This window comes from Anopheles funestus, chromosome 2RL (genome assembly GCF_943734845.2).
Source record: "Anopheles funestus chromosome 2RL, idAnoFuneDA-416_04, whole genome shotgun sequence".
NCBI classification, from domain to species: Eukaryota; Metazoa; Arthropoda; class Insecta; order Diptera; family Culicidae; genus Anopheles; species Anopheles funestus.
The window spans coordinates 41,553,784-41,569,192 of record NC_064598.1 but is presented as its reverse complement, the minus strand read 5'-3'; the positions used below and the strand labels follow the sequence as shown (position 1 = coordinate 41,569,192).

Here is a 15,409-nt window from a genome sequence, read left to right as displayed (position 1 = left end):
ATCCCTACCAGTGTGTGTGTGTCGGTTGACCCGTAGGAAGAAAGTGCCGCTACACGTGAACACCGGTGGTTTTTGTGTCGAATGATAAACGAGGCGTAAATCAAAGTGCTCCGGCACGGCGTTACAAGAATAACGCTACCGAAGCCGAACCCGAAGGCGTTGGGGTTTTCTGCGATGGGTAAAGCTTTCAGGCTGCCAGGCAAACTGCGGATGCAGGAGAATTCTAAAGAAAAGAACCGAAAGCTTCAGGCAGTAGTCTCGATCCTCGAACTTTAAGAAGCCCGAACGGTACGGTTCGAGGGGTACTTCTAACGATGTAATGTGCCGTTGATAAGCAACATCAAAGGCTGCTATGCTAACAACATATCCTGAAAGCGCTGAAGTGCCCTTGGGGATGCGTGGATGGGATGAAAATTTCACTCTTCACCGGCGGCGAAAGGTTGCGAAGTTGCCTTCGGGCGGATTGTTTGCCGGGAGGATAATTGACGATGCTTTGCCGGATGAGCACTGAACTGATGGGGTGGTGAGTGAGAAATTGTGTCATAGTAACCAGTGACACTGGAACGATACTGGAACTGGGGACATGTTCGACGGTGACAGAAAAACTGACTGGCACATGCAACCAGTGCCACTAGCTGGTACTAGCTTTTGAAAGCAAAAGAAAAGAAATCAAAAAGTTATCTTTTTTCTTGTCATCCCTATGAAGTCATCGTCCAATAGGACTTTTCTCTCAAACCGGACATCTTGTTAGTTGGTTTTTTACAATCTATATCCCATGAACTTTTCTGTACTTAGTGCCAAATATCATAAAATTAGACATGCAAGCAGGTTTTTCATTATAACTAGCAACTAACTATATTTTTTTATTCAATTGCTTTCAATAAGGATGGCTAGACTGTTTTGTTTACAATAAACTGTTATTAGCACATGAACATTTTCTACACAAATTGTAGCAGAAAGAATAGTATAATGAAAAATGTCCTCTCAAAGATTTTATTTATACGTTTTAAAAATAAATCAAAATGCATAAGTTCTTAGTTAAAATCGTTGCTGTATGTTTTAGTCAAGAAGGGAATTGATGAACGGCACCGTTTGCACACGACAAGACCGGATATCAAATCCCATCTGGACCGTCCCCCAGTCACAAGGACTGACTATCAGGCAAGTCTACTAAGGCAGAAATGGCCGACATGAATCTAAAGCCATGTTGTCATGTCATGTCAAAGTCGTTAAGCCAAGAAGAGCGAGATAGAGAGAGAATGGCGAATAACACTCTTTGTGACCATTGGCGCGAATAGTTTATAATATTTAATGTTATTTTGAGACATTAATATTTTTGTTAGGACTCTCTCTCTTTCTCTCTCTTTTTCTTGTTGGCTTAATGACCCTTAAGGTCACGCCGGCCATTTCTGGCTTATTAGACTTATTTTTACCCCGCAGCCGGATAGTCAGTTCTTGATACTGGGGAAGGTCCCGATGGGATTTGATGCCCAGTCCTGCCATGTGGACCGGCGCCGTTTATCACATACTCCATCGGCCCCCCCCATCAGTAGTTATACCTTGTAATATATCTTGTACAATTTGTAGACAAATTTGGGGCAGATTAAATATTACATTTTACACGTGTATTTAGTGAAGGGGACTGACGACCGGCGCTGGTTCCACGCGACAGAACCTCGTATCAAATCCCATCCGGACCGTCTACCCGCAGCAAGGACTAACTATCGGGCAAGTCTACTAAGTGTGAAATGGCCAACATGAACAGAGAGAGGGAGAAGAAGAAGAAAGAGAGAGGAAAAGAGAATGAAGAATAACACTCTTTGTAGCCAGTGGATATCAGTGCGAATAGTTTATAATTTTTAACGTTATTTTGAGGGCTTGTACATTGGATGAAACATAGATATTTTTATTAGGTATTCATTGTTATTAATTAAAAATATATGTAGAATATAAAGTCGTTTTTTTACTCACAATGCCTCCCAAGCTAACTATTGTTTGAAGTACCTAAGTGCTAATGCGCACAAACCAATTCGCTTAGCCGGATAAAAAAAACCGCTCCTTTGATTTTGGTTAACCGAGAGGAATATCGAAAACATAATCCACCATCATATCCACCGTACGGAACGGTACGAGCCGAGTCCTTGCATTGTATGGTGTGGTTTCACTCGGCGTGATGTAGCACGTGTGCGGTCTGTTATGGTCAGCATGCGGTCGGCTCATTGTGCGGCGTACCTCAAAAAGCTAAATCGATCTGAATGATTCCATGGATCGTTGAGCACGCACACCTGCCGCTTTGGTTTGAAGGCAATACGCAGCCAGTCTAAAGTGATTGGCTTCCGCTGAAAAAGGGATGATCGTTTTAGCTCGTACGATGAAAGCACTGTGTGTGCACTATGTACTGTGGGAGGCAACCCCATCGGTATCCCATTCAGTCAAGCAGGAAAAACGAGAACAATAGGTTGATTGCTAAAGGGGAGGAAATGAGGCGAAGGGAGGTGGATTATTTTGTTTGCTAAATTAACAGATGTGGTGAAAGATTCCCCGTGGCACATGTGGATGATGTTTGCGGTATATGTGAAATCCTAATCCCATGCATAATCGACCACTGGGGACAATCGGTAGGGTGAGTTTCCGGTCTGTCAGCTACTTTTTCTGCGGTATGGAACGGTACGAATGGAAGGGAAGGATTTTTCCATTTGAACATTGACCGACAGTACTCGTTAATTAGCATATGAGATGTGGGGTGGAACTGTGTGTTGGTACTAGTTTGGGTGTGAGAAGCTTTCTGTTGTGAATGCTGAATGGAAATGAATCAAAACAATTCCAGCAAGGGTTTATCATTTTTTTGCTTTACTTGTTTATGGTGGCATAATTTTTCTTTTGCATCAACCACAGCGAATACCAATTCGATTCAGATCACATTTTATTTATTTTATAGGCATTTTATCAAAGGTTGCATAAATAGATATGAAGTATTTGGTTTACCATCATTTTCATGTTTAATATGTTTTTTTTTTAATTTTATAACCTTTACAATGAACAACACGTCATTGTTAATTCAATAACTGTCTACTCATGTAAGCTACGTATTTTCGTTCTTAAATATCTTTCGTTTTGAAAATTGAAGTGATTGGAGATTTATAAAATATCCTAAATAATGTGTTTAATCCATTTCCTATTTGTATTTTCATATTGTTAATGTTTGGTATATTTTATTGTGCCTATTGTAGTAACTGGAAAATTACTTTTATTTATCATTTACTATTACTTTTATTAACTAGATTTATTGACTTTTATGCTTTAATGTTTTTTTGGCTTTTGGCTTTATTATTACGATTAATTTGTTAATTTTATTGTTTTATATGTTAAATGTAGGGTTTAACATTGTGGAAGTATTTTTTATAACGTCTGCTTATAGATTCTTGTTTTAAAATAAGAACAAAAAAGGTGATATTGTGGATAACATCACATAAGCAGCTTATATCAATTTGAAGTAGATTGAATATGACCTTGACCTTGAATATGTAAAATGTAATGTTATACTGATTCTAAGTTTATTTTGTTAATGTTTTGGCTAGTGGCATCAATCAGATTACATGTTGTGTTACATGGGATAAGTAGCTTATATAAACTTGGTTCAGATTACATATGTAATGATTGAAAAAAACAACACCCCACACATGGAGACATAGTAGTGATCTGGCAAAAGCGAAAGCTGTACAAAAATGTATCTTTCAAAGAGACAAATTCTGTTGAACAATAATAAAAATATACCTTTGAGAATGGTTCGTATTTGACTCGAGATAAGAGAAGCATCCGTGACGTATCCGAATATTGGATCAGCTTCAAAAAATGATGACGAACCAGGAATGTTTCGTTTTCTTTGCCATCCAATAATAACAGGAGGAAAAAATTCGTTTAAAATGTGATTTTGAATGCGATTGAGGTCAGATGAGAGCTTTCACCCGAAAATTTCGCCGTCCGATAGGGATCGTTCGTACCGATCTGCGTCACATCAAAGAGTTTTCATCGACGTCTGGAGACATTCACCCGAACACAATTCGAACGAGTGAACGAAATTCCTTCATCCATCTGTACTCGATTGGCCCGTATCCTTCGGTGTGTCCTTTTGCAGTGCGTTGTGCGCTCGTAAACAACACCTTTTTGATGTTTGTCGGAACGTTGTACTGTAAAACGCATTCCGGTGTTTCTGTGAAAACGAAGGAATGTGTATTCTTTTTTTGTGTGTGCGTTGTCGTTGCATCAACTGTGTGTTTGTTTGAAGTAGATGCGAATAACAAACGTTACTTGCTATCGAACCAATGAAGACCCACACAGCATAGAATCGGTAGAATTGGGGATGGCAAAAAGGGGGCCAAACCATGCGCTGCTACGAACGAAAGCAACGCACAGTGTCAAGTAACGGTAAACTGACGGCTGAAGCATAAGAGTGCCCACCGCATAGGGAGACATCTTGGACACTAGGCTCCGTGATGGTGATGTTTCCATCGTGGCCAAGCGGGAAGACAGTTTTTTTGATGTTGCTTTCTTCATTGCTTTCGTTCGTACGCAGGGTGGAATGTGAACGTGGCCGGGTAGTTTGTACCTTTGTGTTTGTGCCTCGTATCGAGTTTGGGCAGTTTAACATTCAACGTATGGAATGATGATGCGTTTTGGTGAAACACCTGACAAGGTGAATCGTGTGTATCGAAAGCGTGTACGCTTCTGAAGTGAAACAGTGGGGGAAAAAAATGTTCGTCAACCCGTGTAAAACGGCAAGGCTGATCAGAGTAAATGGCGATGTGTTAGTAATGGCATAAGTTTCTTGGAATTTGCCGTTTGGCGAATGATCTTTAGCTTTACGCAGAAAAAAGAGAAAAATTTAGAGTCGATCACACACACACACACACACATTAAACGCGCGTATCTTGGAAGTGTGAAAAGTACGCACCAAAAAGCCCATCATGCATTGTTTGTCCCCCATCCTCCCCCAAACTCAGTCAGCTTGGGGAAGTTTTTCACAGTTTTTCAAGGGAGGGAGAAAGAAGGCCCTAGGTACGCAACGAACGTTGTGTCACGATTTCACGGAGTGACGCGCACGGAGATGAAAAAGTTTGCCACTTTGTTTTGTTTGGAGTTCCCGTGTCGTGATGGTGATGATGGTACGTTGAATAAATTCATTTGAAAAACCCCGAAACACTTACGCACCATCCAAAAACCTTCACGTTTTACGGTTTGTGAGCGTAGTACGATGTGAACCGTATTGGTGGAAGTTGTGCAATCATCCGGTTGTGCGATTTCAGCCGCTTTTCGTGAGATAAAATTTGCAAGACGCATTACGTTAGGAAACGAAAGGAAGAAAATATAAGTTTGTTTGTTTTTTTTTTGTTGAAACTTTGTTTAGATTTGATAATTTTCTGTAACTTTTCTTTTGTATGTTTGAAGATTGAAATTTTTAAACTCGTTCGTTCGTTGTAATATCATGATGACTTGGAAAGTTTTATCTCATAAAAGGTAAAAGAGTTTAAGCGAACAGAGCAGTGAAGGAAGTCATAAAAATGGAAAATCATAAAACTTGAGTAAAAATTAAGGTTTTGTAGTTATGTTTTATAAGAACTTTTATTCGAAAGCGAAATAAACTAAAATAAACTAAAATTCTAAAGTACACAAAAAGAGGCAGTAAAAACAGAAATCACATCTCTTAGATTAAATTAAACAATTAAGATTGATAATTCAAAGCTTTCGAATTTTAATGTGAAAGTTGGAATCTTTTCTGAATCTTGATCAAAGTATAAACAAGTCTGTACGAATCACTACAAAATAGTAAATAAGTCTTGTCAAAAACCTTCGCAAAGGAGTGAATTTTGAGAGCTTAACGCTGAATAAATGTCAACAACAGCTTAAGAAATGATGATTTATTCTACATTTACCTTTAAATTGTCCACAAAAATTAATTGGAAATTATCCAAAAAATAATGTAACAATGATAATTTTCAGTGCAGTGTTCGGCAAAGAACGGCTCTTGCTTACCTTGAGTACGATTTTTTGTTGTTGAATATAATGCATGCCTTTGATAACTTTGCACAATTTTTATCAAAAATTGCAATTCCATTTCAACCGTACTACTGGTTCATTACAAAAGTAGAATAAATTCAAAAACTTTACGAAATTACTTTCTTGACGATCACTAATCAATTCTAAGTTTGTTATATAAAGTTACAAATAGTTTTAAAAAATCGGTTCTCTACTTTAACTCTGTTATATACTGAGAAACATTGTTTAAGTGTAAATTTCTCACATTGGCTTTTTAAAACCCATATCAAGCGTATTTTTATGATTTTTCCTTTCTATAAAAAACAGTAAATAAAGGATTCATAAATACGAAAAAACCGGTATTATTTAACATTTTGAATGTTTTTCAACAATTACCCTTGATATGCGTTAAAAATAATTATTATTTTTTTTTATTCATAAAGAACGGCCTGGCCGTATTGCTATTAAAAATAATTATGTAAAGATAAAACAAGTATGTGACCTGAAATCTTTGCCCTCAACTTTGTTAGGCCTTTAATTATGATTTACATTTTGATTACCCTCTGGTGTACTCACGACACCCAAGGCATGGGCAGAATATCTTGATTGGTGGTCCTGTGCTTAATCGTTTAAATTAAATGCAATCGTCATAAAGACAGGGACCGTTAGCATTCGCTACAGTTTGCCCGGCCATGACGCTTGTTCACGCGGTCAATTAGGAAATTGATGGCCATCTTTGTCAGGTGCACGGTGTTGTCGAGTACACACGGTCACATCATTTCTGCTATCCCGGAACGATGCAGACCATTTTCACCATTCACCCATAGTGGCTCTAAGTGTGACGGGTTTACAACGAACCGCGTACAAACACGGACACACAAATTTACAATTCACTTAATTGAATGATAATAGAGCGTATACACAGGGCAGCTCATCCGGGAAGGAGGCTTCCCAGACACGGTGCTGCTAGGTGTATAGCCCGGGTCGGGGCCAGGTTTTCGGTCGGTGTGCAATTAGGGTTTTGCGAAGACCCACCCCAACAACCACTGAGGTCAGGTCATTCCATTAATTGACTCATCCCGAAATGAGCCACCCACCAGCGGGGGCTGAATCTCGCTTCGTCCCCTTCTTCCCCAACTTACTCAAACGAACCGGGTGGGAACCGGAGGCCAAACCATCCATCCACACTGTCGTTATCTTGCGGTGCAGATGAGCTAATGAAAATAGAGAAATTCAACCAAAGCGGAAGCAAAGGTACTATGTGAAAGACAACTAAAACTGCTTTCTCCTTATAAGCGAGAGAGAAAAAAAAAATGAAATTGTTTGCCAGCTTGATCAGGGTCCAGCTGGGGTTTGGTCCGTTAATTTTGAGCATTGTTTTTTGTGGTGTTTTCCGTACGATTGCTATGCTGAATTCCATCACAGGCGTTATCCTGCTGTTCCAGCAACTCGCGCAAAGAGCGAACCGGTTAAAGATTTCCAAGGCCAGAAAAAAAACCATCCATGCAATGAATAAACTATTCTCTTCTCGTGCGGGTTACTTTCGAGATTTTTTTGGGAGTTTTTTTTCTTCTTTCAGCTAGCAACACAGTATCAGTACTGGCACCATTTTGAGATGAACTGTGTTCACTGGCTACTTCCAGCCACACCGTGTAGTACCCATTGCTGGGAAGGGGAACACGGATAAGAATGCTTCCGGTGGTGGCGTTTGCCGTTGATGTTAGGTACGTGCAGGGCTCGGGTTAGGTTTCTTCCGTTGCTTCAGCTTTTGAATTCGCTCCGGTTCCGGCTGGCAAAAACGGTGATGGTTCATTTAGTATAAATGAGCACTCTGGGATAAGGATTGTTCTTGCACTTTTTTGCGGTGAAAGGATGGGAAATTATTCATGCTTCCTGTTTTGCAGCTCGTACAGGCACTGCTGAAACATTAGCGATGGTGGAAGCTGGATGCTTGAATATTGGATGGCAAATTGGCATCTTTTGCGTAGAAACGGTGCTTGATTAGGAGCGAGGTATATTTCGGTGCTTAATGATAGTTATAAGGTGTTGTGTTTCATTGCAAAGCTGAATGAAGGTGTTGGATGAATAATGTTCCCAACACTGCTTTATGCCGGTATCGTTAGGCAGTAATCTTATTTACATAGAATCCTGTAAATCCTAATGCAAATTGTTCTATTTTACAAAAGTCATTCATTTCTTCAAATGCTCTTTGAATTCAATTATAAGAAGGAATAATTTTATCGTTTACAGTTATTGTGATAATTTTTTTTTTCAAATTTGTACATCATATTTTATTAAGGCTCTTTTCTGTGCAAAAGCTTTCAGTGTGAAGTTCAACTCTATTGGAATTACGTTGGTTCTCTGTTATTCGGATTTTTTGTTTTCTTTCCTTGTGCTTTGATTATAATTGTATAGTTTCTAACACAACTATACGATCGCTTGTTCTTCGAGAATAAAACAAAAAACTTGAAGCGATAGACAGATGTTGATATTCTCACAGAGTCGTAAGAAATATTAACAGAAGACAGATTTATTATTTCATCACCCAATACAAATCATTACACAGTAGTGTTACATTGTTTTAATTGAGGTTTGAGATTTCATGTTATATTAAAATTTATTTAACTAGGCTAAATATAAATTTCTCTTAATCCAGATAAATTGCTCTTAAAATAGCAAGCATATTCTCAATATTATACGTAAGATGTTTTAAATAAAAAAAAAGTAAAATAATGTATGATTGATGTTTTAAATTTAAAAAAAAACGTAAAATAATGTATGATGTATGATTTATTTTTTATGATTGTATGATTTTGGTAAAATATGTATGATTTTATGTTCATAATTTGAACAAAAAAGAACTTGAACCAAAATTTATAAATAGAAGGGGTTGGAATAAAATAGTTGTTGTGAAATATTCCTCACAACAATTTGAGATCTGCTGAAAAAAATATTAAATAGTGTAGGAATGACCAGCGGATGGTGGGGGAATAAAAGGCGTAGACTCCACACGACAGGACCAGGTATCAAATCCCATCCGGACCGTCTCTCCGTAGCAAGGACTGATTCTCTGGCTACGTGGTAAAAATAAGTCTAGTACGCCAGAAATGGACGTCGTGACCTTAGAGATCGTTAAGCCAAGAAGAGAGAGAGAGAGAAAGAAAGAGAGAGAGAAAGGGAAAGAGAGAGAGAGTGCAAGTTTTCAAAAATAATTTAAAATCGTTTTTTTTTACTATTTTAAAGATTGTTCATTATCTTTTTGATCTACTTCCTTAATTTTATATTCCACTGTAAGAAAAATATTTCACGATCTGTATGAGAGAGACAATTTGCACACATAGTTTCATATACACTACAAAATTCGTACGCATTGTTTTGCGATTAACAAGATCAGAACGAACAATTAATGCAACATGAGAAAAAGAAAACCTCCCACAAAAAAAAAAACAATAACAACCGTGAGCAAAAGTTTAACAAACAAACATTCAAAAACAAGTCAACATGACCATGGCTTACGGTTGCTTTTCAGTTTGTTTGGTTAACCCGACCACGCCTTCCCTCCCTCCCCTACCGAAGGTGGTGCTAGACAGAAGGAACTTTTAAAGCAAATGCTCGGTGTCACCTTCGGCGTGTCGGCTGGTGCGACACAACATCATTGCCCTAGAACGAGCCTTTCTACAGAACGGTGAACGCATAAATATGTAAGAATGTTTGCAATTGTGCAAAATTTCTCAGTCAAATATTTGCCCTTCTTCACCACCCCCCGGGGGCGGGGGAGGGTGTAGGAGGGCAGGGATTGGTATGGTTCTAGGCGATCGTCTAACGTTGACTGGTAACGTGAGTCAGCAAGTCAAGCAGGTGTTCACTTTTCCCTGGAGAATGTTGTTCCCCAGTCCCCAGCAAGGCCGTACTGAACGTCACCTGCGTACGTAAACTGAAAGGCACACGCAGAGCAGAACGCTGACGGTAGAACTACCTTCATTTTCCACGCCACAAGACAAGCAGCCATCGTAGCCACCTACACCTTTTTTAGCAGAATGTTGTACCACCGTCACACATATCGGTACGGGGATGGAAACGTGTCTCCGGAGTCTGGAGGCACTGGAAACAGAGCAAAACTTATCATGTGCGGGGAACGGTTGATGGGCAAAGAAGGAATTTATTAGGTGAATTTCGTTGGACTTTACCTCAATCTGTAGTCGAAAAGTCAAGGCGACCCGGTATGTGTTAGAAATAAATTTAAATATTTGCTCAAAACAAACAGCGGTGGTACCTTTTTTCTGCAACACTTTCCATGCCGGAAGGTCAGCAGTTTGTGCTAGACCAACTGAAATATTAAACAATTCCGTTCCAATTGGGTTCCTAAGCAGGGTGCAAAAATGGCAGTGAGCTTATACAACATCAGGGTTTTTTTTGCTCTTTCTTCACGTAAATAGATGTTTCTTCTCTAGCTTTGCGGTAAATAGTATTATCAATACTCAGGACGCAAAAAAAACCCGGACGTGCACGGGATAGCGTCCAGAGAGGTCATTAGTTGAATGTACCATAAATTAAATGTTTCAGCAACATAATTGAAGTACCATCATCCGTCTAGAATTAGTTGCCTCCAGCTCGCCCACTCAGGAAGTGGTTGTGATATTTGGGGTGAAATAGTTTTGATACTATTTGATTACACCCACGGTTGGACTGCGGGGGGAAGGGAGGGGTGCCGACGGGGTGAACAGGTTCTAATAGGGTTGGGGTGTGAAAGACAAACAACTGATGACTGTTCTTTTCTCCATACTGCATATTCTCCTTCTCTCTTTTTAGCGAGGGTATGTTAGGGGGGAGAAAGAGGGTGCATTATAATGGCGCCAACACAGTGCTCCCCAAAACATACCCCATTTGTGTGTGTGTTTTTGTGTCTGTGGGGTTGTGTATTTGTTTTGCGAAACTAATATTAAACAAACAGAAACCCCCGTCATTGTATGATGGTGTGAGGTTTGCCACACAGTTAGCTGAAGACACCATTGCCAAACGAAGAAGGAGGAAATGCTACGTTCGTAATGATTTGATACAATTTCCTGGTCCGTCCTGAAGAGCGAATTCCTCGCAACCCTCGCTGCTTCTCTCTGTGTGCTTTCGCTACCAACCGTTTCGCTATGGCAAAATAAGCCACATGTATACACGGTAACATATGTGACATGCGAGGAGTTCGTTTCGTGGGTGAGCTTGCCCGACTTGGCTGGCCCGTACGATCGTGCTGCCTGATGTGGAGAAAGCCGAGTTTTGCGGTGAAACAAACAGGGAAATAGATAAAATAAATTAATTCATTTCAACTGACGAGAACGAATGGTGGTAGTGGCGGCTGCGATTGCGATTGGTAGCATCACTGGACCAAAGAAACGGTACACGCCACAGAACGCTTGGTAACGGGGTGAAAATAGACAGATGAATAAATATGCATATATAGAGCAATGGACCACGCAACAGCACCATAGCTGAAGTAGCATCGGTACACTAGCAAAACATATCCAGTCGGTAAAATATGGCAACACAGAAGCTCCACCCGAAAGCTGGGAATCGAACGGCAGTGGAAGAGCGTTGTACATGAAACCAAAGTTGCCGGTTGGGGGGGAAAAAAGTGTATTGGACATGAAGAATAAAACACCAAACAAATGATAACACAAAAACCACATTCTAATGAAGCGTAAAGCTGGTAGGTGTGTCCGGGTTCCCTTTTTTGGAAGGTTCACCATAAAAGACGATCTGCTGGAAAGATTGCAAAAGTCAAAATCAGAGAGAGAGATTCTTTTGTGCTGTGAAATTCGATTGCTGCGCAATGGTTCTTCATCCTGTGGAGAAGATGAAGAAGATGAATTAGCAACAAAGTGATAAACTGTAGTTTGAATTCATCAGAAGCAGGGAAGCTAATAAAAGTGTCATGATCTCACCAATGATGTTAATAGGTTTGTTAATTTAAACAAACGAAACAAGCCAGATAGACAGAGCGTTTTGGAGTTGCTAATTATTTTAGCTAAGCTCATAGCAATGAAATATTTTGAAGTTTTGCGGTGGAACAAACAAGGAAATAGATATCATGTACAATAAGAAATATTTGAGCTTTTAATATAACGAAGCAGGTTGGTAAAAGTTTATAAGTTTTCGATTTTTTTAAATATTAATTTAACATTATAGAATTAATTTTAATTTACCACAATGATTTATTGACCAGTGCGCTAAAGGTCTTTGAAAAAGTGATTGTGCGTTACTTGTCGATCGAGTCGGTATTGGAAGATCGGTTGATCGTCTACCGTGGGAGCCGAAGGAGGTTCAAGTTTCATTGGTAAAATATGTGAAACATCGCCCCACTAAGCAAGGTAATCAATACAAAACAAACAACGACACTTTGTTGCTTTCGCTTTGAATAGCATTCAAAGGGTAATGACTAGTTTGACAATTGATTGAACCGGATTAACACACAAGTAAAAGCTAAAGAAAAGTTCACCTTTAATGCATTCATTTTTTGACATAGAATACACAATAGTATTTGAATATTGGAGGAAAGGTAAAGGTAAGGAAAGGAAACATGGAAATCGTAGGGAAACACATCGAAGCTATTCTTGTATACAACAATCATTCAGAAAATGAAGAAATTTTTAATATTTGTCACAATACTAGACTGTAGAAAGAGTTTTAGATAAAGAATTTCAACTGAACAATTCGGAACAAACTGAACACAATCTGAATTTTTGTGATATAAAAAAGGCGAATGATAAAAATCTTTATTTAATAATAGCACATGTCAAAGAAAATTTCTATTAAACTCCATTTATTGCAGTAAAGCCTTACTTTAGGCGCTTACTGCTAATTTACGCGAACGTTACGTTACTCACCTAAATTTAAACCTAAAATAAAATTATACTTCATGATAAAATATGACTTTCAGAAAATCATAAAATAAGATATTAAAATGATGGGAATTTTCTAACATGTGTAGCTGATAACTTTTAATAAACAAAATAGCTTCTTTGTGTGTGATAACTTGTCTAAAGATAAATCTAATAAATGCAGCGAAGTGTGCAGTGTTCGCTGCTTGCTCGACGTATCTAAATGCAAATTTAAAGGCTGCATAACAATGGCCAAAGGAAGCCTTTTACGGGCAAGCATATGAAATGAGACAAAATTTGAAAGGATAATCTCTTGCACGAGCTTTTCCTGGTGCTGTCTTATCAACAAACTTGGTCATTCCGTACGCTACATGGCGACAAGTGTTGTACAATTCCGCCATGCTCATCATAACTTCAATATTGTTCAACACAATAGCGGCCCTGGCGTTGGATAGGGATTGTGTTCCAGCACGGGGATAGTTTAAAATCGCACAACGAACGAAAATAAACTCTCCGCAGCGCTGATGACAGTAATAATCATGCATTGTATGGTGCACGCATACGTCCCAGACACAAAACGTACATGCAGCGCAGTGTGCCACTGTGCAGAAAATACTTCGTCAAAGGTACACCGAATACTACGTCATGCGGAGGTCATTGAATGTACGGCATTCGATAGGATGTTTCCATTGCCAGCAATGCATGCCAACCTTCACGTGCGAGATGTTGACCGTTTCTCGCCAAAATTTGCCCGTCTGCATCCGCATGATACTGCTAATGAAGTTCCGTTGCGGGTGTACTACTGCCAAAAATGTCTTCCGCAGATTCGGACCATTCGCCCCCTGCTCCGGTAGGATGAAACGAGGGTGCTTATCTCAGCGCTGTGGGTAGCAGCTGAAAAGGGAAGCTACAAAAAGTTCTCTTTGATGTGGGTTCCGTGCTGTGTCGGTATGCCATTCCCGGTTTCTGGGTTTTACGATGCGAAGCGAGGGTAAGAAAGAGGACAGACAGGTTAGGCGAACAAATTTGGCAGTCCGAAACGATGGACGCACGACGGCTGGGATTGTTGGAGCTTTCATAATTTTTCTTTCCGGCCGACTACCAGCTCACCGCATCGCAACCCTCATGCTTTGCCATCGGGTCACTGTACACAGCTACAAACATTCACACACACTCACAATCAGTTCGCAGCAGAGTTCTCGAGGTTTTCGAGGAAGCCGTAATGGGAAGAGTGTGTTTTTTTATGCGACATGCCAGCGGGACTGCCGCAAAGGGACACTTGGAAAATATGCAACAATTTGCCAGCTTCAATGAATTTTCCAGTTGCCGACGTAAAGTAAGTGCCACCGGAAAGCGTAACAGCAGGCTGGCCAGGGTAGAAACGACGATGGCGCAACATTGCGAATCATTGCTGCTAATCGTCATTGTTGGTTGGTCAGCTGTACCCACGGTGTGTCGGCAAAAGTTTTGAGCGACACTTTGTTGTCCTAGCAGCCAGGGGACATCATTCGCAAAGTCGAACCGGGTAAAGTTTTAACAGGCAAAATGACTACTCGGCGGTCGCACTGATGCTCTCTGATTGAAGTGGATGGATGATAATGAGCGCTGGAAGTAGATTGTGACGGTAATTCAAACTCCGGTAAAATCGATAAATATCATCTAATAGTCTCTAGTCAAACTTGATAATTTGTGGCAAACGCATACAAATGAGGGTTGACGTTGATAAGGGAACATCTTAGGAATAGTTAGGTATTTGAATGAAAGTATTTTTTTCAATGAAATTACTGGACATGGTAGTTTAACATATGCAAAAGCAAACAAAAATGAATGGCAGATATCAGCTTTTATGTCCATGTTGATAAGTTGACTCAAATCAAAAATTGCTATAATTCCTCTCCCGCTGATGCTAGAGTCTTCCTCAGAAAATATACGCTAAATCTTTTTTATTTTTCTTTGTTTCGGTGTGATAAGACATTATTTTTTATCTTCCTGTCTCCATATTATTTGAACTTTGGTAGGGTCATTAACATAACTTGGGAAATGTATTTAATGTATCTTGCAAATTATGGTTATAAAAATTTTTCACCAGGTTAGTGAAGAAAATTGAACAAGTAATATGTAAAAGAATTGTTTTGAGGCAACTTGAGTACTTAACTCTTTTACCATAATTAAATTAAATTTTACTTTACTTATTAAATTTCAATCTCGAAATAATTTCGTCTTTCTCAAACCTATGTTGGGATATGAATAGGGACTTCTCTCTCTCACTTTCTCTCTCTCTCTCTCTCTCTCTCTCTCTCTCTCTCTCAATCTCTCTTTCTCTTGCTCTCTCTTCGTGGCTTTACGACCTTTACGGTCATGTCGGCCATTTCTATCTTCTTATTTTGTCAGTCCTTGCTACGGGGGGTCGGTCCGAATGAGATTTGAAGCTCGGTCTTGTCATGTAGAACCGGCGCCGCTTATCGCTTACACCACCGGGCCGCCCTGGTGGGACTTATCATCATCAA

The 15,409-nt window shown here is 39.5% G+C and overlaps 2 protein-coding genes across 8 annotated transcripts in view; one reads left to right on the top strand and one right to left on the bottom strand.

Annotated features, from left to right (window-relative positions):
- LOC125761714 (probable proline--tRNA ligase, mitochondrial) overlaps positions 1-15,409 on the bottom strand; it is a 289,722-nt gene that overhangs the window by 70,814 nt on the left and 203,499 nt on the right. The window lies entirely within an intron of this gene.
- The window catches only part of LOC125761688 (cadherin-87A), a 159,327-nt gene that overhangs the window by 26,182 nt on the left and 117,736 nt on the right, over positions 1-15,409 (top strand). The window lies entirely within an intron of this gene.